General features: G+C 37.4%; 2 protein-coding genes across 2 annotated transcripts in view; one reads left to right on the top strand and one right to left on the bottom strand.

Moving 5' to 3' along the window:
- The window catches only part of BTG3 (BTG anti-proliferation factor 3), a 41484-nt gene extending 22679 nt beyond the window's left edge, over positions 1-18805 (bottom strand). Inside the window, exon 1 of the mRNA XM_042956284.1 lies at positions 18786-18805. The gene's annotated coding sequence lies outside the window, so the exon portion shown is untranslated. The remainder of the gene's footprint in view (positions 1-18785) is intronic.
- LOC102966445 overlaps positions 1-24459 on the top strand; it is a 46723-nt gene that overhangs the window by 4325 nt on the left and 17939 nt on the right. The gene's annotated exons all lie outside the window — the stretch shown is intronic.

Genomic DNA, 24459 nt, shown 5'->3' with positions numbered 1-24459 from the left:
CACCCATTTAGCCCATTCCCTCACCCAACACCCTGCCAGCAACCCTCAGTTTGTTCTCTATATTTAAGAGTCTCTTATGGTTTGTCTCCCTCTCTGTTTTTATCTTATTTTTGTTTCCCTTCCCTTATGTTCATTTGTTTTATTTCTTAAATTCCACATATGAGTGAAATCATATGGTATTTATCTTTCTCTGACTTATTTCACTTAGCATAATACACTTTAGTTCCATCCACGTTGTTGCAGATGGCAAGATTTCAGTCTTTTTGATCGTCAAGTAATATTCCATTGTGTAAATATATCACATCTTCTTTATACATTCATCAGTGGACCTTTGGGCCCTTTCCATACTTCAGCTATTGTCAATAGTGCTCCTATAAATATTGGGGTGCATGTGCCCCTTTGAATCAGCACTCCTGTATCCTTTGGATAAATATCTAGTAGTGCAATTGCTGGGTCATAGGGTAGTTCTATTTTTAATTTTTTGATGAACCTCCATATTGTTTCCCAGAGTGACTATACCAGTTTGCATTCCCACCAGCAGTGCAAAAGGGTTCCTCTTTCTCTGCATCCTTGCCAACATCTGCCGTTGCCTGAGTTCATTTTAGCCTTTCTGATAGGTGTGAGATGGTATCTCATTGCGGTTTTGATTTGTATTTCCCTGATGATGAGCAATGTTGAGCATGTTTTCATGGGTCTGTTAGCCATCTGGATGTCTTCTTTGGAAAAGTGTCTATTCATGTCTTTTGCCAATTTCTTCATTGGATTATTTGTTTTTTGGGTGTTGAATTTGATAAGTTCTTTATAGATTTTGGATACTAACCCTTTATCTGATACATCATTTGCAAAAATCTTCTCCCATTCCGTCGGTTACCTTTTAGTTTTGCTGATTGTTTCCTTTGCTGTGCAGAAGCTTTTTATTTTGATGAGGTGCCAGTAGTTCATTTTTGCTTTTGTTTCCCTTGCCTCTGGAGACATGTCAAGTAAGAAGTTTGCTGCAGACCAGGTCAAAGAGGTTGTTTCCTGTTTTCTTCTCTAGGATTTTGATGGTGTCCTGTCTTACGTTTAGGTCTTTCATCCATTTTGAGTTTATTTTTGTGTATGGTGTAAGAAAGGGGTCCAGGTTCATTCTTCTGCATGTCGCTCTTATTTTTTCTGTTAAGTAGGCTTCATGCCCAGCTTGGAGCCCAAAGTGGGGCTTGAACTCATGACCCTGAGATTAAAATCTGAGCTGACATCAAGAGTTGGATGCTTAACTGACTGAGCCACCCATGGGCCCCAGGACAAGTTTTAAGGCTGTTGTTTTGTTTTGTTTGAAAATGAGCCACCCTCATTGGTCAGGGGCTTTATAATCACACATATCTTGTGGCATCCCAAAGTCATAGAGAATATGACTCACACTCAATCACCAAGATCTATGAATTGCTTTCATAACCAGGACTTATTTTCCGCTAAATAACTGTGTAACTCCTTAAAATCTGTTATTCCATTGAGCTCAGAGAAGTTCAGCATTGTAAACAGAATAGCAATTTCACCATCTTCTCAATGTACATGTCAAGTTTAAATTTGAGTACAAAACCATCACCTTTATAGTGGACAGAGAAAGTTCTGTTATATAGCATCAGGGAAAAGTGTGCAGGCTCTGAGGGCCATTGGAGGTCTACCAAGTGGGATCTAAGACTTTTTAATTCTAAAAACACTTTAATACATTTCTTCAAAAATTTCCAGGACCTAACCATTTGGCTAAATTAAAAGAAACTAAATCTAGTCTCTTTGCTTCAACTTCTTAAATATCTGTAAACTGGCAGTGGTTAAAAAAACATAAGTATAAAGAAAATTTGTAATCTTCATTATTTTCTCCATTACATCATGCAATAAAACTGACTTCCAAGAGTCACAACACAGACTCTCTTGATGAATGAGGCAATGGAAACTGGGCACACCAACCTCCTATTTTGAGTTGCATTAATTGTTGAAGCCCTCCTCCCTGCCCCAACCATGCCCCAAACATGGCACATCTTTTTTGGAAGAAAATGTTTTGGTCAAACTACTCATTCTTTATTGGTAATTGCTTAAGATTTGTTAATTGGTACAAACTAGCTTAGGAAAAGGTTCCTAGCTTAGGAGGTAGGGTATAATATTTAGGTACCTGCACACTCTGGGCTCAAATAGAGCTCATATTTGAAACCTCTGATGTAAAATTTTCCTGCTTGACAGGACATGTGCCATTGTTGAGTTCCTTTGACAACTCTCTTGTTCTCTGTACCAACAGAGAAACTGACTTCTATTAGTAAGTAATAGAAACACTCCATGAAACAAAATTAAGAATACAGTATAATTCAATTAGCGAGAGTTTCAGAGGTATGGGAAAGAATGCTTTGAAATGCAAGTGTTAGGGTTCTCTAGAGAAACAGAACCAATAGGATGCATATGTGGAGAGAAAGATTTTTTTAAGGAATTGGTACATGCGGTAGTGGGCACTAGTAAGTCTGAAATCTGTTGGGCAGGTTGGCAGGCTAAAAATTCAGGCAAGAGTCAAAGAGCTCAAAATCCATTGGCAGGATTTTTGTTATGGTTTTGAGGAAGTAGTATTTGTTCTACTCCCGGAAACCTCAATTTTTGTTCATATGGCCTTCAACTGTTTGAGACCCGCCCACATTTATCAGGGTAATCTCCTTTACTTAAAGTCCACTAATTGTAAATGTTAATACATCTACAAAATACCCATCACAGCAACATCTAGTGTTTGACCAACATCTGGTGTTCGACCAAAATGGGCACCACAGTCTAGCCAAGTTGAAACCTAAGATTACCCATCACAATGACTGCTATTCAATAGTATTTTCTCAAAGGCACAATGGTAATTAAGTTTAAAAATATAAATTCGTTAGTGAACAATATAAGGAATGTTTTCATTAAGAAAACATATCCTCTTGTTTTATTTTTCTTTGCTCTTTTCAATCAGTTGTGTGGTGGTAGAGATGGGGGAGAATGAGGGAGGGAAGATTGGATGTTTTCATGTGACTTCTTCTGCATAACCGTGTCAAATATTTGTGCTAGAGCTTTGAGAACAGTGTGTCCATCATTAGAAAGGATCAAAATATGGACAAATAAGTCACTCACAATCTAGGGGAAGATAGAGATGTGAACAATCTATCTTCCATATTCCATATACCATATTAGTTATATTGTAAATTCATTGCCTCAAAGACATATAAAGACAATAGTGTTGTGGGCATATAAAAGGGTTTGGATGTGATTGGGCTCCCACCTGAAAGGAAGTTTCACAGACTTGTGAGAGGGCAGCATTGCAAACCCTCCTTACCACTTTTCAATACAGGCAGGTAGAGGAGGAGAGGCCATAGTATGAGGAAATTGTTTCCAAGGTAGGGTTACTTCTCAGTTGCACCACAGAGTTGGGTAGAATTCACCAAATTCACACAGCAAGTCCTGACATTTGATGGCCTAATTGGAGTGATTATGAGTATGCTTTAAAAATGTGCTTTGTCAGCACATCCAATGGGATGTTTTCATAAAGAGCATGTTCCCACTCCACACCTGGCCCAGGAGAAGCTCAAAACATGAAACTAAAGTTAGTACATTAATAATTGTTTGTGATGTGGTTGGCAAAAATATTTTGTAATTGTTCTCACAGGAGTGATTTAGGGAGTTAATTGCAGCAGGTCAGGTTTTTCTCTACCTTGTAGGAAAGTTTCAGTAACTCTGTGATATAAAAACTTTATATGTATGAGATACATGTATATAAATATTTATAATTTCAGATATACAAATAAAAACTTTATCTCTCTTTTTGAAAGAGGGAGTGAGAAAGAGAATGAGAGAGATTCATTACAGGTTTATAACAAATATGTATACATATATATATGTAAAAATTATAAATTTTCTTTATGCTTAATATATGATATATAATATATTGTACATATATAATATCTTAGTGCTTTTATACTAGCCTAAAGTGCTCACAAATACTTTTTTTTTTCAGAAGGAAAGTGTGAGAATAATAAACTAGCTATGACTTGTATATATCATGAGCCACAACTGAAACACAATGGGGGCAAAGCAAATAGAACAAAGTTGTTAAGTTGGTAATTTTGTTTCGCTTTTGCTTTTAATTGCACACATGTAAATACTGAATTCACACAGTATTGAGGAACCAAAGTGAACTGAAAAAATAATACTCCTCACCAGATACTCAGCATAAATGTTATATAAAAATGTAAACAATAATAGGATATGAAAATGTCTCAGAGCAACAGCTATTGAGGGAATATAAGTCACTTGTCTTTTGATATGCATGTGTAGCTTATGCTAACTTCACTAAGGTATTTCAACTATATGATCTGTGTTTAATTTGGAAGACCTTATGACTATTTTATTTTGAATTTTCTGTGATAGTACGGATATTATTCAATTTTATTATTTTTAACGCAGTGTTTGAAAGGGAAAAATTTACTTTACCCTTCAAAGTTCGTCCAGCTGGTCTAAGAATTAAATTTACATGACACGGATTAACAGGAGAAAAAACAAAGTTTAATAATAAAGTGTGCACAGAGGCCGAATAATAAAATTGAAACCTAAAGAAATGACCAAGGCATATACTTTTTGGACAAAGAAACATAAATCAGTGAGGAATTGACAGGACAAAATAAATTTATGTTCAGGAGTTTAAATTAGTAAGGAATTCTAAACAAAATTTGGGCTAGGTAGTAAATTAGTAAAAGTAACAAGGTTTGTTTATCTATTCAGCCCTGAAATCCCTATCTTTGGTGATAAGGATGTCTTTTTACCTCCTGGTACAGGGAAGATACCTTTCACTTGGGAGATTTATTTCCTGCTTTCAAGACACAAAGGGGGGTCAGAGTGTTTGTTCTTGCACTGGCTATTTGTTAAGTAACTTTGATTCAAAATTATCAATATGCTATTGTTGCACATTGGAGCCTGGGGCCCTTCAGCAGGCAATTCATTAAATATATAACTAAATATTTAAAAAGTATTTCAGATTGTGGGATTATTCATGTATTTGTATTTACAAGTCAGAAAAAAATGATCTAGGAAAGACTTTCAAAAAGAAGTAAACCAGGAAGCACCACTGTTCTTTCTTTACACTCATTTCCTGCGTGTCTGAACTCTTCATCTCATGGTTTTGAAAACCGTTGTTGTGAGAGGACTCCCTAATTAATAGTTCTAGCTCAGATGATCCTCTGAATTTCAGTCTTGTATATCTGACAGTTAATGAACATCCTTACTTGGATGTCTGATAGGTGGTTCATACATAACATGTCCCAAGAGGAATCCATGCTTGCCCTTGCTCCTTTACCCCCATAATCTCTCCCCTCCTGCGTTGTTTATTTCAGTAGAACTCTTATACCCTTGGCTCAGGCCAATGATTTTGGAGTCAACAATGACTCTTTTCTTTCTCCAACACCCCTTAGGCCATCTATGAGCAAATCCTCTAGACTCATCCTTTGATTTTTAACTGTTTTTGAGTCACTCAAATGGCAAGTTTATATGCTTCAACTTAATACATCCAGAATCTGACTATTCTTATTTCCCTTATGATTCTCCTAGTTTACGTTGTTGTATGAACTATTGCAATATTCATTCAGCTGGATTCTAAACAAGGTAGTTCACAGTGATCCTTTTATAATGTAAATTTGATTTTGTTATGCCTGCCCCCACCCCCCATTGGCTCCCATTTCATCTGTGGTTAAAAACAAAGGCCTTACAATAGTCTAGAAGGCCACACAGTAGCTACCCTCTTGTTCATCTTCTTCCTGCAATCCATCCTTTCTACCTCTTTTGTTTCATCTCCTATTATACTCCCTATCCTTAAATCCAGTGTAGTCTATAATAGTTTTCTATTGCTGTCAAAGCAAATGACCACAAATTTCCACAAATTTAGCAGTTTAAAACAATACAAATTTATTATCTCACAGTTCTGCAGGTCAGAAGTTGGGTTGGTTCAGCTGTTCTCTCTGGTTATGGGCAGAATTTTGTGCCTTATGTTTGTAGGACTGAGGTCCTTGTTTCCTTGCAGTTTGTCATCTAGGGCCTGCCCTTAGCTTCCAGAGGCCTCTTTCTGGTCCTTGCTCTGGGGACCTTACATCTGAGAGACAGCAACAGTGTTCAGTATTCTTTTCATACTTGGCATCTTTCTGATTTATTCTTCTGCCAAATCTCTCTTGCTACAGCCAGAGAAAGTTCTCTGCCTTTAAGGTTCATGAGATTAGGTGAGACCTACCTCGGTAATCCAAGATAATTTCTTTATTTTAAGGTCTGGAACTTTAATTCCATCTACAAAGTTATTTTGCCTGAAATATAGTAGTTTCATAAGTTCTGGGAATTGGGACATGGTCAGCTTTGGGGGACTGTTATTCTGCCTACCACTGGGCCTCTTGGCCAAGCATGCTTCCATCTTAGGCCTGTATGCTTACTGTCTTGCTACATGGAATATTCTTCACCTGGATAATCATCACTTCAGGTTTCTGCTCCATTATCACCAGATTCTATCAGCTTCTTTGACCAGCCTTTAAAAGAAATATCCACTTGCCATTGCTCCTTTTTTTCCCCTTTAACCTTTTCGTTTATTCCTTTTTCTGACCATTGCCTGACATTGAATGTATTTGTTTCCTTGTTTACTGTCTGTCTCCTTCTATGAAATCCTTTGTGAACAGGGACTTTGATTTATTCACCATTGGATTCCCACTACCTACAGCAGTTCCTGGCACATGGTAAATGTTTAATAAATATTTATTGAATGAATGCAAATCACCAAAAAAGCCCCAGAGCCCCCACTCCATTAATCATGTCTCAGAAAAATGAGTCAGCTAACTCTGAATTCACATAATAGAACAACTTAAAGAAACTCTTATTCATAAGAATATTACTAGTTTGTCAAATCCCTTGCTGAAGTCATTAGTTGCAACTTCTATAGCATCCCCTGATCTATCATAAAAGAATACAGAGTTTGGCATTTCTATCCTTGGCATACGTAAACTAGCTCAAAGGTTCCATTTCCTCCATCTCTAAGTGATGACAAGCTTTTTAATAATCTGTTCTGAAACTTGAAAGAGCTCAAGTCTGTAGTTAAGAATTCATTTTTTCCATCTTTCAAAATAAAGATATATCTCATTTGCAAATTCTTGGTATTTCTCTTATTTAAAATATTTCCTCAAAGATTATTGACAGTGAGCCCTAAATCTGTAAATGACTCTAGAATCAGAGGTATTAATCCCCTCAAAGTTAACCATTCCTTCTTCTTCAATTCCCCTCTCTATGATGTTTGTTTTGTTTTTTCTTATTTAGAATTGCATTGCTTGGGGTGCCTGCATGGCCTAGTCGGTTAAATGGTTAAACGTCCCATTCTTGGTTTCTGCTGAGATCAAGATCTCACAACTTATGAGTTGGAGCCCTGCAATGAGGCTCTGTATTGACGACGTGCAGCCTGCTTGGTATTCTCTGTCTCCCTTTCTCTCTCTGTTCCTCCCCCGCTCTCACTCTCTGTCTCTCAAAAATAAATAAATAAACATTAAAAAAAATAAAATTGCTTTGCTTGGAGCAAAGAATAAACACAAAATGAGATTTTGAAGGTTTTGCTTTCTAGCTCCATCTACACTGTGCAGAGATCTGAACACTTCCTCTGAACTTAGCCAAACAGCCCCTTGTGGACGTATCAGCTCATCCTGACATTTAGCCTTCACCATTTTTAAGGTTTCAGCCCATGACTTTTTTATCTGTAGCTGATCCATCAAGCAGCACCTTGTGCAGTCTCTTTAGTTTCCTATACATTTTTCTCTTTTCTTTCCTCCTGGGTAATGTCTTTGATAATGTGGGCAGAATATTTTAGAGTTACCCAGCACTCCTGAGCCATTTTCCATTTAAGAATTTTCTCAATGCAAGCATACCTATCCTTCTAAATTAAAACAGATTTAAAAAAAAATGTTTATTTATGGGGCACCTGGGTGGCTCAGTCAGTTAAGCATCCAACTCTTGACTTAGGCTCAAGTTATGATCTCACGATTTGTGGATTTGAGCACCACATTGGGCTCTGCTCTGATGGCGTGCAAGGCTTGCTTGGGATCCTCTCTCTCTCCCTCTTTCTCCGCTCATGTGCTCTGTTTCTCTCTCTCTCAAAATAAAGGAAAACAAACTTTAAAAATTTTTTTTAATGTTTATTTATTTATTTTGAGAGAGAGGGAGAGAGCATGAGCAGGGGAGGGGCAGAGAGAGAGAAAGACAGATAGAGAATCCTAAGCAGGCTGTGTCCTGCCAGCACAGTGCCCGACTCAGGGCTTGATCTCACAAACTGTGAGATCATGACCCGAACCAAAATCAAGAGTGAGATGCTTAACTGACTGAGCCACCTAGGCGCCTCTAAAACAGATGTTTTAAAAATAAAGTTTTGAACCCATGCTAACTGCAGGCAACAAAATGTATTATATATATAGTGGATCAGTTTTTTCTCGAAGTGTGGTCCCTGGATCACCTGAATCAGAATCACAAGACAGCAAGGGAATACTTATGACAATGTAGATTACCAATTACTGAATCAGAATTGGAAGGAGGTGGATGAGAGGTTTGGGAATCAGCATTTAAAAATTTTTTTTTAACGTTTATTTATTTTTGAGACAGGGAGAGACAGCATGAACGGGGGAGGGTCAGAGAGAGAGGGAGACACAGAATCTGAAACAGGCTCCAGGCTCTGAGCTGTGAGCACAGAGCCTGACGTGGGGCTCGAACTCACGGACCGTGAGATCATGACCTGAGCCGAAGTCGGATGCTTAACCGACTGAGCCACGCAGGCGCCCCGGGAATCAGCATTTTAAAAAGTTTCTCAAGTATATTCTTTAAAGTTTGAGAACTTTATCTGTCAAGGATATGCAGAAGCATAAATCCCTGCTAGTAAGGAGACAGTAGTATATTTAAGATGATAAAGCCTAAAAATAATACGTGCCAAATGAATGGCATAGAAAATAAAGTACACTTGACTCAGCAAGTCCAGCTATTGGGGGTGTGGTGAGGGGGATTCTGGTTTCACAGAACAGGTGTGTATTTGTCATAAGAGATACTTAAGAACTGTTTATTAATGACAGAGCCATGCTGGAAGATGAAGAAACCATACATTTTTTTAAAAAATTCTTTTTTTTTTAAAACCTATTTATTTAGAGAGAGAGTGCACGCACACAAGTGGGGAGGGGTGGGGAGAGAAGGAGAGAGAATCCCAAGCAGGCTGTGCTGACAGCCCCGATGTGGGGCTCGATCCCACGAACCGTGAGATCATGACCTGAGCCAATACCAAGAGTTGGACGCTTAACCTACTGAGCCACCCAGGCACCCCTTTCCACTACTTCTTTTCTTTCTTTCTTTTTTTTTAATTAGGCAGTTTCTTTCTTTCTTTCTCTTTCTTTCTTTCTTTCTTTCTTTCTTTCGTTCTTTCTTTCTAATTAATATCCAAGTTAGTTAGCTTATAGTGCAACAATGATTTCAGGAGTTGATTTCTTAACATCCTTTACCCATTAAGCCCATCCCCCCTCCATCAATCCTCTGTTCTCTATATTTAAGAGTCTCTTATGTTTTGTCCCTCTCCCTGTTTTTATATCATTTTTGCTTCCCTTCCCTTATGTTCATCTATTTTGAATCTTAAATTCTTCATATGAGTGAAGTCATAAGATATGTGTCCTTCTCTGACTAATTTTGCTTAGCATAATGGCCTCTAGGTCCATCCCTCTCTACTATTTCTTAAGAGAATTTGGACTTCCTAAGAATAACGGGAAGGCATTTTAAGAACTACAGTAAATTTAGTTGAATGTAAGTAAAAGAAGTGTGCATTTACCAACGTAGCAGGAAGGATGGAGGATTTGCTTGAGAGTCTGATGAAAAGGTAGATTGTGATCATATTGTGAGCAATTTTGAATATTAGAGTGAAGGATGTAGATAGTGGAGAACTGCTGAAAATTTTGGGATAAGATAAAAGGAATGTATTAGGAAAATTAACCTATAGTTGCTACTGGGAATGATAAGAGGGATGAAATGCCAGAGCCAGGGAAAAATGGAAGGAGGAGCTAGCTTCATGTTCCATAATGAGAAAATTCGGACCCAAATTGATAAAAGAATAGATGTGTGACCAAATTTAAAGAATGGATCAATAAAACATGGAAACTAGTTTAATTCTAGTCTAGTTTAGTAGTTTCCTTCTTTTAGTTGACTTAACATTTTAGCTGCAATTTTTAAAAAGCAAGGAATTTACTCTTTTTCATACCATTGTAGGGCCCAACATTTCTTTCTTTTCAAAATTAACTTATTAGTCAAATATAAATCTTACATTTAGACCATTAAAGCACTATATTAAAATGCCAGGTAATTCAACAAACCATTAAAAAGAAGCATCTACTTCTTGTTAGTCACTGTGCCAAGTTCTAGTTCATTAGAAATGCATAAGATATGAGTTTTTGGTTTTTTTTTTTTTTTTAATTAGGGTTCTCCAAAGAAACAACCAATAGGATGTATACATATTAAAGAGTTTTTGTTTGTTTGTTTGTTGGTTGGTTTTAAATAAGGCATTGGCTCATGTTATTATTTTGGAGGCTAAAATGTCCCAAGATCTGTAGGATGAATCGGTAAACTAGAGACCCAGGAGAGTCAATGGTGTATTTCTAGTCTAATGGTCAGCAGGTTCAAAACTCAGGAGAGCTGATGTTAGTTACAGTTAGAGTCTGAAGGCAGGAGAAAAGCCAGTGTCCCAGTTTGAAAGCAGTCAGGCAGGAGGAATTTTCTCTTACTTGGGGAAGGGTCAGCTATTTTGTTCTACTCAGGACTTCAAGTGAATAGATGAAGCCCACCCACATAATGGAAGGCAATCTGCTTTACTCAGTTTGCTGATTTAAATGTTAATCCCATTCAGAAACACCCTCACAGAAACTCAGAATAATGTTTGACCAAATATTTGCTCATCACTTGGCCCGGTCAAGTTGACACATAAAATTAGCCATCACAGTTGCTGTTCTCAAGGAACTTACAATTTACTAGGGAAGACAGACAAGTAAAATAATAATACATAATTTTAATGTTTCAATATGGGTTATTTTTAAAGTGCTATGAAAACACAAAGGGGAGAATGATAAGTTCTGTCTGTGGAGAGAGGGGAAGTCAATGAACTTACAGGAAAAATAGCTTTTGTTTAGAAAAACACCTGGGTGAGTTGTTTTGTTTATGGGTATCAGGCTCTCTGAGTACAGTGAGAATAACCCAGGAGATCTCTAAGGCATTCTGAGTGGGAAATAATGTGCATTTGAGGGTTAGATACAGCCAGGAGATTAAGAGCTAGAATCTAAGAAGAAATCAAAACAACTAAAAAATAATATTGGACAATTCTTGAATGGAGAAGACACTCAGATGAAAATTTCTAAGATTCAGGATTAATAAGGACTCTTCAAAAGAGGAATATATTATTTTTTATTTTTGAATTTGAAAATAGTATGAAATGAAAAAATTTAAACACCTGCAAAAAAAGAATAGCACAATCCATATCCATCAAGATTTAACAGTTATCAAGATTATGCCACACTTGCTTAATCTCTTTTCTCTCTCTGCTGACTATTTGGAAAGAAATCTCAGAAATCCTACTATTTCACTTCTGCATACTTCACGATGCATCTCTAAAAAAGAAAGTGAACTTAAAAAAAAACAAAATTTAATCCACTTTTACACCAAACAAAATTCATAATCACATCTTGATATCATTTTGATATTGTCAAATACCTTTAGTCCATATTAAAATGTTTCTGATTGTCTCAAAAATTTCTTCATACATTGTGGTTGCCTGAGTCATAATTCATAATGTGTGTAAAGTTCACACATTACATTTGAATGTTTTAACTCACAAGTCTTTTAATCTAGAGAAGACCTCCTTCCTTTTTTCGTTTGTTCTAATATTCATTTCTAAGTTATTTTTTGCATTGTTCTGCAATATAATTCTCTACCTTGTGCTGTATACTTTTAGTAAATTCAGCTTCCCATTCAGCTTGAGTCATAGGTTCTTATGAGAGCAAAAAGAAATGGGGAAATGTTTTCCAAGAGAGTGGTGGATTGTGGAAAAAAGAATGCAAGTGTGGAAGTTGACATTGATGGCATAGATCAAGAAGATAAAGGAAGCAGAGATGGAGAAGAGAAAGTTAATGTAGAGAAACAGGCCTCTCCCATCTCCCTCATACCTGCTGAAGGAAGTGAACCAAATTTGAGAAAAATGGAGACGTTAAATGTAGACTTTAAGGTAATTGTAGAAAGACCAGTATTATATTAAGAAAATGATGGAAATCTGAATAGTGAAATGTATTTAATCCTCAAAATAGATTTTTGTTATGTTGGCATTGTAGACTCTTTAGCTTAAATATAGAACTGACAGTTTTTTCTTGAGGGAAGGATAGATTAAGACATTTACTGTAGAATTATGTAGAATTCAGTGGTAAACGGTTTAGTAAAGTTTTACAGTTTGTTGCTTTTATAGTCTTAGACTATAAAATAAAACAGTTGAACTGAAAATGTCTTGCTTTTACCCAATTTCATCTCCCCATTGCTTTCCACACTCTTTTGCTTTTTGTTGGCCAGCACACTGCTTCATTTTACGCCAAGCATTTGGAAGTGTCAAATAAAAGTACTGTTACAGTCAGGCAACAGCTGACTTTGTTTTTACTCAAGTGTGAGATAGCACCTACAGATGTCAACTTGGATTCTTTTTTAATGAAATAATTTTTATGAATTCCAGATACACTAAAACATTGCCAGAATTACCTTTGAAAATGTAGTGTACAGTAATCAATTTAGATTCCAGCAACAACTTAAATATATCAAATTCTCATTCCCATAGAGACCTGGTGAGCTCAATACAATAGTATTAGCAATTTTACCTTTTTAAAAAAAATTCACTCTTGATATCCTTTCATTTTATACATTTCTCTACAGATTGTCATTTTATACGTTTCTCCATGTTAATGCCATCTAAGGCAGACTGTGAGCCAAAGGCACATTTGTGTTGCCAAGGCACAGTAGGCTAGACAGCACTTGATTATGGTGACAATGAAGGAAGATTGGATTTATTTCTTACTATTTAAAAAAGTGTCTGAATTTGGGAAATTTCAACAGGAAGCAAACATGATTGAGAATTGAGGTATACATAGCTTACGTATTTCCAGTTTTAGCACCATATAGTAAAAGATTCAGAGTGGACAGTTTGGAGTCAAGAAAATTCACATGTTTTTCAGGAGTGAAGGGTTTTACAGTCTTTAGGTTAAAATCTGAGTTTAAAAAGTCTGTGAGATACAAAGTTTAAGGGTTCAGAGGGAAACTTAAGAGAATACAATGTAAGTTAACAGCCTTAGGAAAGATCAAGGATGGGAAGAAGTATAAAAAGAACAGATAACGAGTTGCATATTAATATGGAGTCTCAGTTAAAAGAAAATTAGGGCAAACTGGTAAAAATTTCCAAAGGGCAACATTTAGGAGCCACAAGCCAGGTTGGTAACTCAGGTAGTCATTAGTGGTATAACTTATAATTAAAACTAAAGGGGTTAGACTTGAGTCAAAGCCTGTGTTGATAGGTATGAAAGGTTTGAAGGAGGGAGCTTAGATTCTGGCTAGAGTCAAGAATCAAGATGGTCCCAAAGTTTAAGTCTAATTCTTTATTTTATTTTATTTTTATAAATGTTTATTTATTTTCATGAGAGAGAGAGAGAACACGCGCCAGCGGGGGGTACGGGCAGAAAGAGGGAGACAAAATCCGAAGCAGGCTCCAGGCTCTGAGCTGTCAGTACAAAGCCTCACGTGGGGCTCTAACCTACGGACGTGAGATCATGACCTGAGCCGAAGTTGGATGCTTAACCAACTGAGCCACCCAGGCACCCCACGTCTAATTTTTTAAACCTATGCTAAGGTAATTGTATAACATGAAACCACACCTGGAATGTTTTTTATATATGTGAAACTTATATCTCAGAATGGCCTCACATACACTAGTAAAGATTAGCAGGTCTTTTGGTCTTCTAAAATAAAGCTGAACAGAAGAAGAAAGAAAATCTCAAAAGGTCATGAACCCAGGAGTATGATCTTTAGAAAAGAGATTTCATCTCAAACTTTACATAATAGTAATGCCCTATATGGGAAGATCTGCCAACTGGGACCTGCCTGGGGCAGAATAAGATAGTGGTATCTCATTCTATCACAGCTAAAAGACAAAATACTTTTTAAGGCTGCAAAATTTCATTCATGTTGCTTATCTTTCTGAATTCTGTCTTTATGCACTAAAAAGAGATAGCCTAAACAGGGCTCTTTTTGGACTACAATCCTTTTAGCAAAATAGCTCTCTACTAAGTCAGGAATCAGATTTACAAAAATATCAAAAGGGAGCTTTTCAGATGTACCTAGAGAATGATTAGTTGGTGAACTTGAACTAGTTATTTCCATTTAGTACGTTGAACCTCTTAGTTTACTTATCTATCCTTCAATACTCTAGCTTGCTCTGGAAATCAATAGAGAAAAATAATGGTGGTATCTCATGCATGTGATGTGTCAAAGACTGCATTTTGGAGGACTGTAGAGAGAATTAAAAATAGAATCATTGGTAGAGATGTGCTAAAGGCCGCCTTTACTGGTCCTGGATGAAAGAGGATACCATTTTATAGCCCCTGATTCCTTCAAAACAACCATAATCCCATAGTACTGTTCTCTAATAAAGATGTAGATTACAAGGAGGTGGATTCTATAGAGAAGAAATGAATAAAAGTTATCTCAAAATGAAGTAATGCTGAAACACACACACACACACACACACACACACACACACACACACACACACACAGAAAAGCCTAAATAAAAATTTTTAGTATGGGTCTTGGAGGAGCTCTTAGAAATTATGTCCCTAGGGGCGCCTGGATGACTCAGTCGGTTAAGTGTCCGACTTCAGCTCAGGTCATGATCTCGTGGTTCATGAGTTCAAGCCCCGCATCGGGCTCTGTGCTGACAGCTCAGAACCTTGAGCCTGCTTCAGATTCTGTGTCTCCATCTCTCTTTGCTCCTCCCCAACTCGCGCTCTGTCTCTCTCTGTCTCTCAAAAATAAACATTTTTTAAAAATTAAAAAAAAGAAATTATATCCCTTAATAACCTTCTTTCGAAAATGACTAAGACCTAGAGAAGTAAACTAACCTGTCCAAAGGCTGGTTAGTGACAGAGCCAGTACTAATACAGATTCCCAGTGCGGTACAGTTTCTAAAATTGATGTTACTATTGTTTGCTCTGCTAAGGCATAATAATTATAAGCATCAAATATTTGTAAAATATCTTCTCTATAATAGGATATCTTTCTTTTTATTTATTAGTAATTTTATAACTTTTAATTTATTTAGCAAATTAGATTACTTTTCTTCCAGTGCACCATATATTTCACTAGCGGGTAGTCCCATGCACCCTCATGAACCATCCCATTTCACTCTCACCTGGTGTCTGAAGGATGGAGTGATTCAGGCATTTCTTTCTTTCTTTCTTTCTTTCTTTCTTTCTTTCTTTCTTTCTTTCTTTCTCTTTCTTTCTTTCTTTCTTTCTTTCTTTCTTTCTTTCTTTCTTTCTTTCTTTCTTTCTTAAAATTTTGTTTAAATCCAAGTTAGTTAACATATAGTGTAATAATGGTTTCAGGAGTAGAATTTAGTGATTCATCACTTGCATATGACATCCAGTGCTCATCCCAACAAGTGCCCTCCTTAATTCCCATCACCCATTTATCCCATCCCCCACTCAGCACCGCACCAGCAACCCTCAGTTTGTTCTCTGTATTTAAGTCTCTTATGGTTTGCCTCCCTCCCTATTTTTATCTTATTTTTACTTCCTTTCCCCATGTTCATCTGTTTTGTTTATTAAATTCCACATATGAGTGAAAATCATATGATATCTTTCTCTGACTGACTTATTTCGCTTAGCGTGATACGTTCGAGTTCCATTCACATTGTCACAAATGGCAAGATTTCATTCTTTTTGATTGCTGAGTAATATTCCATTGTATGTATATACCACATCTTCTTCATCCATTCGTCAGTTGGTGGACACTTGGCTCTTTCCATACTTTGGCTATTGTCAATAGTGCTGCTATAAACATTGGGGTGCATTTGCCCCTTCACATTAGCATTTTTTGTATCCTTGGTTAAATACTTAGTAGTGCAATTTCTGGGTCATAGGGTACCTCTATTTTTAATTTTTTGAGGCACCTCCATACTGTTTTCCAGAGTTGCTGCACCAGTTTCCATTCCCACCACCAGTGCAAAAGTGTTCCCCTTTCTCTGCATCCTTGCCAACACCTGTTGTTTCCTGAGTGGTTAATTTTAGCCATTCTGACAGGTGTCAGGATGTATCTCATTGTGGTTTTGATTTGCATTTCCCTGATAATGAGTGGTGTTGAGCATGTTTTCATGTGTCTGTTGGTCATCTGGATGTCTTCTTTCGAAAAGTTTCTGTTCATGTCTTTTACACACTCATTCAGGCATTTCTTAAGCTCATGACAACTACTAATATACTTTAAAAATATTTCAAACTAAAACGGTTTTAAGCTGCAAAATTTACTTTAATATTAAATTGGTTTTTCTTATGGATATTTCCAGCCTTTTATCTAGAACTACACTTCTAGAAATGACTCCCTAGAAAAATACTTTAAAAAACTTAAAATGTTCTCTTTGTTCTTTTTTCCCAAAGTGTTTTGGCTATTCTGGATCTTTTGCATTTTTATATAAGTTTTAAAATCAGCTTGCCACTTAAATGATATCTTAACAATATTGAGTCTTCTAATCTGTGAACATGGTATATCTGTCCATTTACTTAGGTCTTCTTTAATTTTTCTCAGCAGTGTTTATAGTTTTTAGTGTATAAGTCATAAACCTCTTTCATCAAATTTATTCATAAGCATTTCGTAATTTTGATGCTATTGTAAATGGTAAATTTTCAATTTCAATTTCTAATTGCTCATACTAATTTCTAGAAATATAATTGTTTTTGTATATTGATTTTGCTATCTTACTAAACTCAGTTTTAATTCTTGTAGCTTATTTGCAATTTCTTTAGGATTTTTACATAAACGAGCACATCATTTATGAATAAACAGATTTGTGTTTTCCTTCCTAATCTGTTTGCTTTTATTTTTTTCTTCACCTTATTATGGTGTTAGAACCTCTGTACAATGTTGAATAGAAGTGGTGGAGTGGACATCCTTCCCTTCCTATTTTAGTAGGGATGTGTTTAGTCTTTCACCATTAATGTTAACACTAGCTATAGGACTTTCATATATGTCTCTTATCAGGACGAGGAAGTTTCCTTCTATTCCTGTTTTACTGAGGTAACATACAAACTGAAAAAGTAATTGTCAGCTTGGCATAATTTTGAGTAATTAAAATATTACATCTCAGTTATGTTTCTCAATTTTTATGTGTGTCATCTTTTGAACAAAATCTTCTTCAATAATAATAATAGCTGAGTCAGTTAAAACTCTTTCTTTGGGCAGAAAAAAAACACATTGACTGAAGTAAAAAGGAGGGTTTGATTGTGTAACTGAAAGTCATTCACACTGACCTGTGATGCCATTCGGCCCATTTCTATCTCCCAGCATCTCTGCTCTCCTATTTGTCACTATACTCAGACGTCCTTTCTTTCTGTGGTGGCCAAAATGGCTCCAGCAGTTACAGACCTTACATCTTTTCAACCTTAAGACCACCCGTGGAGAATGTCTGCCTCTGTCTTGGAAGTCTCAGCAAAAGTCTTGTTGCATTTTTGCCTTAGATTGGGTCACTTATCCATCCTTCAACGAATTAGCCTGGCCTGGGAAGTATGAAGAGTCAAACGGCTCAGGCCTGTGTCCAGTGGACCACCTGGAATTGGGGTTAGGCCTGAGCCAAAAAACACACACAGCCTGAGAGTGGCTGATGTCCTACCCTGAAGAGAAATAAGGATATGGTTACCAAAATTAGAGGAATAGATTATGACTGCCCAGAATCAATAACAGTTCACTGTGCTAATATTTGTTCAGCACACAATATGTATAAAACCCCTTAAATATCCTCATTTATTTCCCTCAAAACAACCCTATAGCATAGGGACTGTTGTTATTCCAGTTTTCCAAATGAGGAACTGAGGTTCAGAGATGTCACACAGATTCAAACTCAGGTGGTCTGACTTCAGTGGCCAAGCACTTAAACCAAGATGGCTCTAGATAGCATATTTAAATTATGGACAATAAGATAGGAAAGGTGGAGGCATAAAATACCTGCTAACTGAATCCGTCCCTTTTTGTTAGGAGTACAATAGCTTTCCTGGGAGCCTTTAAATAGTAAATGTCCACTTATATTTTATTAGCCAGAGGTGAATCATATGTCAGCCACTAGCTGGAAGACATTTAGGGAAATAGGTTTTTATAACTGGTTATTTTTCTACTCCAAAGAAAATTGAGGTCCTGCTTTTCAGAAGGAAGGAGGGAAAGACTATTGGATAGGCAATTAGCATACATAATATTAATACTAAAACCCACTTCTCTGTTTATCCAATATTATGCAATCAACCACCCCAAAATCTAGTGACTTAAAACAAAGATGACATTTAATTTGCTCACAAATTTGCATTTTGGCAGAGTTCAGCAGGGGCAGGTTCTCTCTGCCCTATTCTGCATTAGTTGGACTGGCTCAAGGCTGAAGGCTAGATATGAAGCCTTACTCATTGAATCACGTATCTGGAGAATTATGGCTATTACCTGGTACCTCCACTGGACAGTGACTGGAACACCTTCATGTGGTGGCTCTTCTGTGTAGCTGCCTGGCTTCCTCACGATATGGTGGCTGAGTTCTAATAACAAAGGGAAAGTTCTGTTGCCTCTTATGACTTAGCCTGGAAGTCATATGGTTTCACTACTTACTGTTGGAGCCATAGGCCTATGTCAATTCAAAGGAAGGGGACTTGACATCTTATATTGTAAGAACATGTGAGATGGGATACATCTTGGTGCTATATATTGGTGCTACCTGTGGAAGATATAATCTGCCAGTAAGTGCTTACCTGCTACTAGGCTAATGTCTGAACATGAATATTTCATTTCTACAAACATCAGCCAAAGCATTCTTTTTCCTTCCTTCCTTCCTTCCTTCCTTCCTTCCTTCCTTCCTTCCTTCCTTCTTTCCTTCCTTCCTTTTTTCTTCTTTCCCTCCTATTTTTTCTAGCGTTTTTTAAAATCTTTTAACATTTTTACTTACTTTTTACTTATTTTTTTATTTTTGAGAGACAGAGAGAGATAGAGTGTGAGCAGGGGAAGAAGAGAGGAGAAGAGAGAGAGGGAGACAGAACGTGAAGCAGGCTTCAGGCTCTGAGCTGTCAGCACAGAGCCCGACGCGGGGCTCGAACCCATGAACCGTAATATCATGACCTGAGCCAAAGTCGGACACTTAACTGACTGAGCCATTCAGGTGCCCCTAGAGTACTCTTTTTAAAAACAAAAGCTGGACCATATTGTTTATTCTCTTAAAATGCTTCAGTTCTTCCTATTACAACTTAAATACAATAAAATCTTTTTACCATGGTTTGTGAGCCTGCTTTCTGTCTCTAATTTCATCTTATTTTATTTTCCCCCCTCACTGGCTGTGCTTCTGTTAAAGGACATGTCAGTTGTGCAAACATTTCAGCTTCTTTTATGCTTCTAGTCCTTTGTACATGCTGTTTGCTCCACCAGGGGCTCTCTTTCTCCAGTGCATTGAATGGACCCCGGATCATTCTTTACCTTCTTAGAAGGCCTCTAAATAGGTGATCAGCTAAGATGTTATATATCAACATTTATTTTTACTCATTTATTATTTACTTCACCCTCTGAAATGAAGCTTCACAGCTGTAGAAACCTCATCAGTTTGGTCGTTGCTGTATATCTATGTATACTACTGTGCATGACATTTCATTGTAATCTGATGAGCTAGGTACTATTGTCATTGCCATATTACTGATAGTAACTGAAGCGCAAGGCCTTGTTGGGGAATAAGAATGTCCTGTCCCCTTCAAGGTCCTTCTGGTTGGACTAAGAATCAAATTGACATGAGACACATTGTCCGGAGAAAATCGAATTTAATAGTGTGTATACGGGAAATCCACACAGACATGGAAATTGCAAAGAAGGCAGCAAGGTGTCTTGAACTAAGGAGAAGGGGCCAAGGGTCTGGGACTTCAAAGGGAGGGAAGGCAATGCTCAAGAAGAATGGAAAAGAGTTAATGTTTGGTAAACAAATGTTTGCTGGGCCACTTAGAAGCAATGGGACAGAGAGGACATTGATCAAACAGACCTTGCTAGGTTCCTCCCTGTCTATTATATTTACTTCATATCATAATGTAGTTATCTATGGTGACAGCTCTTTCTGGAGCAGGTCCTCTATCTAATTTCTTTTTAGGCAGTTGTAGGGGAGGTAAAAAGCTTTTACTAAACCTGCTGGATCTTGATTACTTTTAACTCAAAATAACCTTTATGCCAAAGTGGCATATTTGGGGGGGACCTGTCCCAAACTTCATCAACCAGTAGGTAGTAAGTAAATGACAAAACTAGGCCTGAAATCCAGGCACTTGGACTGCAGAAGCAATTCACCATGTTCTAAGTGATTTGGTAAAAGAGAGAAAGCATGCATTGATCTGGCCTGTCATAGTTGATCAAGAAACAGCTTCATAGAGGTAAGGCCATTTGAACAAGGCCTTGAGTGATATATAAAACTTTGTTGGATGAAGATGGGTAGATATATGACAGATAGATAGATGATAGTAGATAGATAGATGATAGTATGGTAGTAGATCGATAGCAAACATCATAGATAACATAGAAGATTGGTGGGTAGGTAGGTGGGTAGGTAGATCACTTACTGTAAGTTATGAGTCAAGTATTCTTCTAAGAGCTTTACAAGTATAAAACCCATTTAAACTTGTCTTGATGGATAATAGTGTCTTATTAAGAAAGAAAGATGGATAGTAATTAGTAGGGTGGTACTAATAGGGTGGTAATTGTAAGGGAAGATTGCCCTTAGGATGGGAAAAGCTCCTAAATTTGTAAGCTGAGAGAGAAGAGGCAGCAGAGAATAAATGTCTGATTGGAGAAAGAAGAGTTGGGGGACAGATGGAACATGTACTAGAGAAAAACAAGAGGGGTTGAATCCAATTACAGACAAAAGTTAGACTTGGTAAGTGGATAGGTTTAAATACAGAGATGATTTCAGGCAGAGGAGAGGCCAGGGAAATAGATGGCATTAATTTCAGATGGTTTACTTTACTGAGGCTGTATATAGCTAGGGCAGATGATGGAAGGCACATAGGAAAAATTTGGAGCAGCCTCTCTGGGTAACATGACAAGGAACAAAGTAGGGTGAAATAAGATGGCTGTGTAGAATGAGGATTCACTGAGTTTAGAAACCACGAATTATATAGTGATGGCAAGTGGCACTATTAAGTGACTTTCTCAAGCATTGCACGGCAGCCTACAGTGGAACCGAAGTTGATGTTTGGGCTTGCACAGTTGCTGAGAGCTGGATATGTGGATCCCTGTGAAGGTCATGCTGGTCACATTTTGGTATTTTTGATTGCTGCTTTAAGGTTGGGTAAAGAGCCAAGTAAAGCCAAGAGAAAGGATAGAATCATGGGTCAAAGCAATATGAATAGAGGGTATGAATACTAGACCGAGAGCAAGGAGACCTGAGTTCCAACCCTCCCTCCACTTTCTAGAGGGTTGACCTTGGGTCATCTCCCTTAATTTCTTGTCTTTATAACAAAAGCATTGAAGAAAATCAGGTCTCAAACTTGGTTATACGTAGAATGACCTGGGGAAATTAAAAAAAATATATTATTCTTGGTCCCTGTCTTCAAACAATTAAATTATATTGGGAGTGAAAAAAAATATTATTCTTGGGGGGGGCGCCTGAGTGGCTCAGTTAGTTAAGCATCCGACTTCTGGTCAGGTCACGAGCTTATAGTTCATGAGTTGGAGCCCCGCATCAGGCTCCTCACTGACAGTGTGGAGCTTGCTTGGGATTCTCTGTCTCTCTCTCTCTCCCTTTCCCTCTGTCTGTGCCTCTCTCTCTCTCTCTCTCTCTCAAAATAAATAAGTAAACTTAAAAAATATATATATTATTTTTGGTCCCTGTCTTAGAGCAATTAAATCAGATTTTTTTGTTTTGTTTTTTGTTTTAAAGCATGCCATTTGATTTACTTTCTACCCCATTTTTTTTTGAGATATAATTGGCATATAACATTGTGTAAATTTAAGGTGTACAAGGCGATGATTTGATATATGTATATACTACGAAATAATCACTGCAGTATGGTTTGTTAATGCATTTATCATCTCAGTTACCTTTTTTGTTTTGTAGTGAGAATTTTTTTTAAGTTTATTTATTTTGAGGTGGGGGCAGAGAGAGTGGGAGAGAGAGCATCCCAAGCAGGCTCCGTGCTGTCAGCTCAGGGCCCAGCATGGGTCTTGATCTCACAAACCATGAGATCGTGACCTGAGCCAAAATCAAAAGTCAGACGCTTAACTGACTGAGCCACCCAGGCACCCCTGTAGTGAGAACTTTTAAGATTTATACTCTTAGTCACTTTTAAGTATACACTACATAACTACAGTCATCATGCTGTACATTAGATTCCCCATTCATGTTAGAACTAGAAGTTTGTACCCTTTGATCATCTTCACCCATTCTCCCCAGTTCCCACCCCTGTCAACCACCAATCTATTCTCTGTTTCTATGCATTTGGCTTTTTGTTTTTTTAATTTCTTTTCGTTGTTGTTGCTGTTGTATATTCTACGTATAGGTGAGATTATATAATATTTCTTTATCTGTTTGGCTTATTCATTTAGCACAATGCCCTCAATGTCCAAACATGTTATTGCAATGCCAGGTGATTTCTATTGAGCAGCCAGAGTTTAGAACCACTAGGGTAGATGATCTCTAATATTTCTTCTCTGTTCTACTTGACTAGAGGTTTCAGTGAAGGCAAAAGCAAGCTCAGTTATAGTGAGTGAGTGAGCATGTGGGAAAGATAGGTCAGAAAGTGAAATTTCAAGTTGATGATGAAGTTTGGAGAAAGGCCCTCCACACAAGTGGTCCACATTACCTAGTGTTGAATTTTGTGGTGGCACAGAAAGAATTTTTTTTTTACTGAATTTCTGTTAGGGCCACTGTGCAAGGAGTCCATAGAATAAATGCCATAGTCAAACAGTTGATAACACATGGGTTCTAGCCTGTGGTAATCTCAGCACTTACAGACCAGGCTAACATCATTGGGTCACCTTGGGCTAAGCTCAACTGACACTGATAAACTCATAGAACTTTGTCAGCTATTAATTCCTTTCATGCTTTCATTGGCTGTCACCCTTTAGTCTAGAATGCAGGCTCTTCAGGCATTTCTTTCTTATTTTCTTCATCCTACTCTGTGCTTTTCCTCTCTGAGTCATCTTTTCATTGCTTCCCACTGCTGACCTCTCTCACAACCCTTTCTACTGCTTTCTGGAAATATTCTATTCTCTACAACATCCGTGATCTCTTCACGGAACTCACTGTATTCTTGTTCTAATGTAAACTTGGCTTTTCCTTGACATCATAACTTGTCAGGCAGCTTTCTTTAAAGATGCTAGCCATTCTTTCTTCATTTGTATCTCGGGGCCCAGAAGTGATATTCACTTAGACTTCCATTGTTACTTCCAAACCTTGATTCTCCAAATCATGCCCCAAAAGCCCTCTTTCTTTGAGTTGTACGATACCCCACTCTAACACCCACTACCCTACCTCAATTATTCTGGTCACTTCCACATTTCTGAGGGCTATAACAAGTGATTCCTCATCAAAAAGAATGTGAAATGAAAATTGTCTTCCTCTTATGTCTTCTAGTCCCCCACTTCCCTCTGTCTGAAAGGAACTATCATCAATTTTTGGATATCCTTCCAGAGATATTTTATGGAAATAGAATCATATGCATACATACATACACATATGTATACATATGTGTATGTATGTATGCATACATACAGGAGAACCAACCATGTGATTAGAGGGTTGGCACTTTCAGTCCCATCTCCTTGACCTCTGGAGAGGAGAAGGGGAACAAAGGTTGAATCAATTACCAATGACCAATGATTTCATCCATTATGCCTATATAATGAAGACTCCATAAAAATCCGAAAGGAGTTGGTTCAGAGAGCTTCCAGGTTGGTGAAACAGAACTCTTCCATGTGCCACCATGCTGGGCCCCAGACTCCACTAGAACAGAAGATCCTTTGTTTGAGACCTTACCCTATATATCTCTTTATCTGCTTGTTGATTGTATCCTTTAATATCTCTTGTAATAAACTGGTAATCTTGTGGGTAAATGGGTTTCCTGAGTTGTGTGAGCTGCTCTAGCAAATTAATCAAACCTAA

This window comes from Panthera tigris, chromosome C2, assembly GCF_018350195.1.
Source record: "Panthera tigris isolate Pti1 chromosome C2, P.tigris_Pti1_mat1.1, whole genome shotgun sequence".
Lineage (NCBI taxonomy): Eukaryota > Metazoa > Chordata > Mammalia > Carnivora > Felidae > Panthera > Panthera tigris.
Note: the sequence above shows the minus strand (reverse complement) of the source record. Positions and strands in the feature narration are given on the sequence as shown.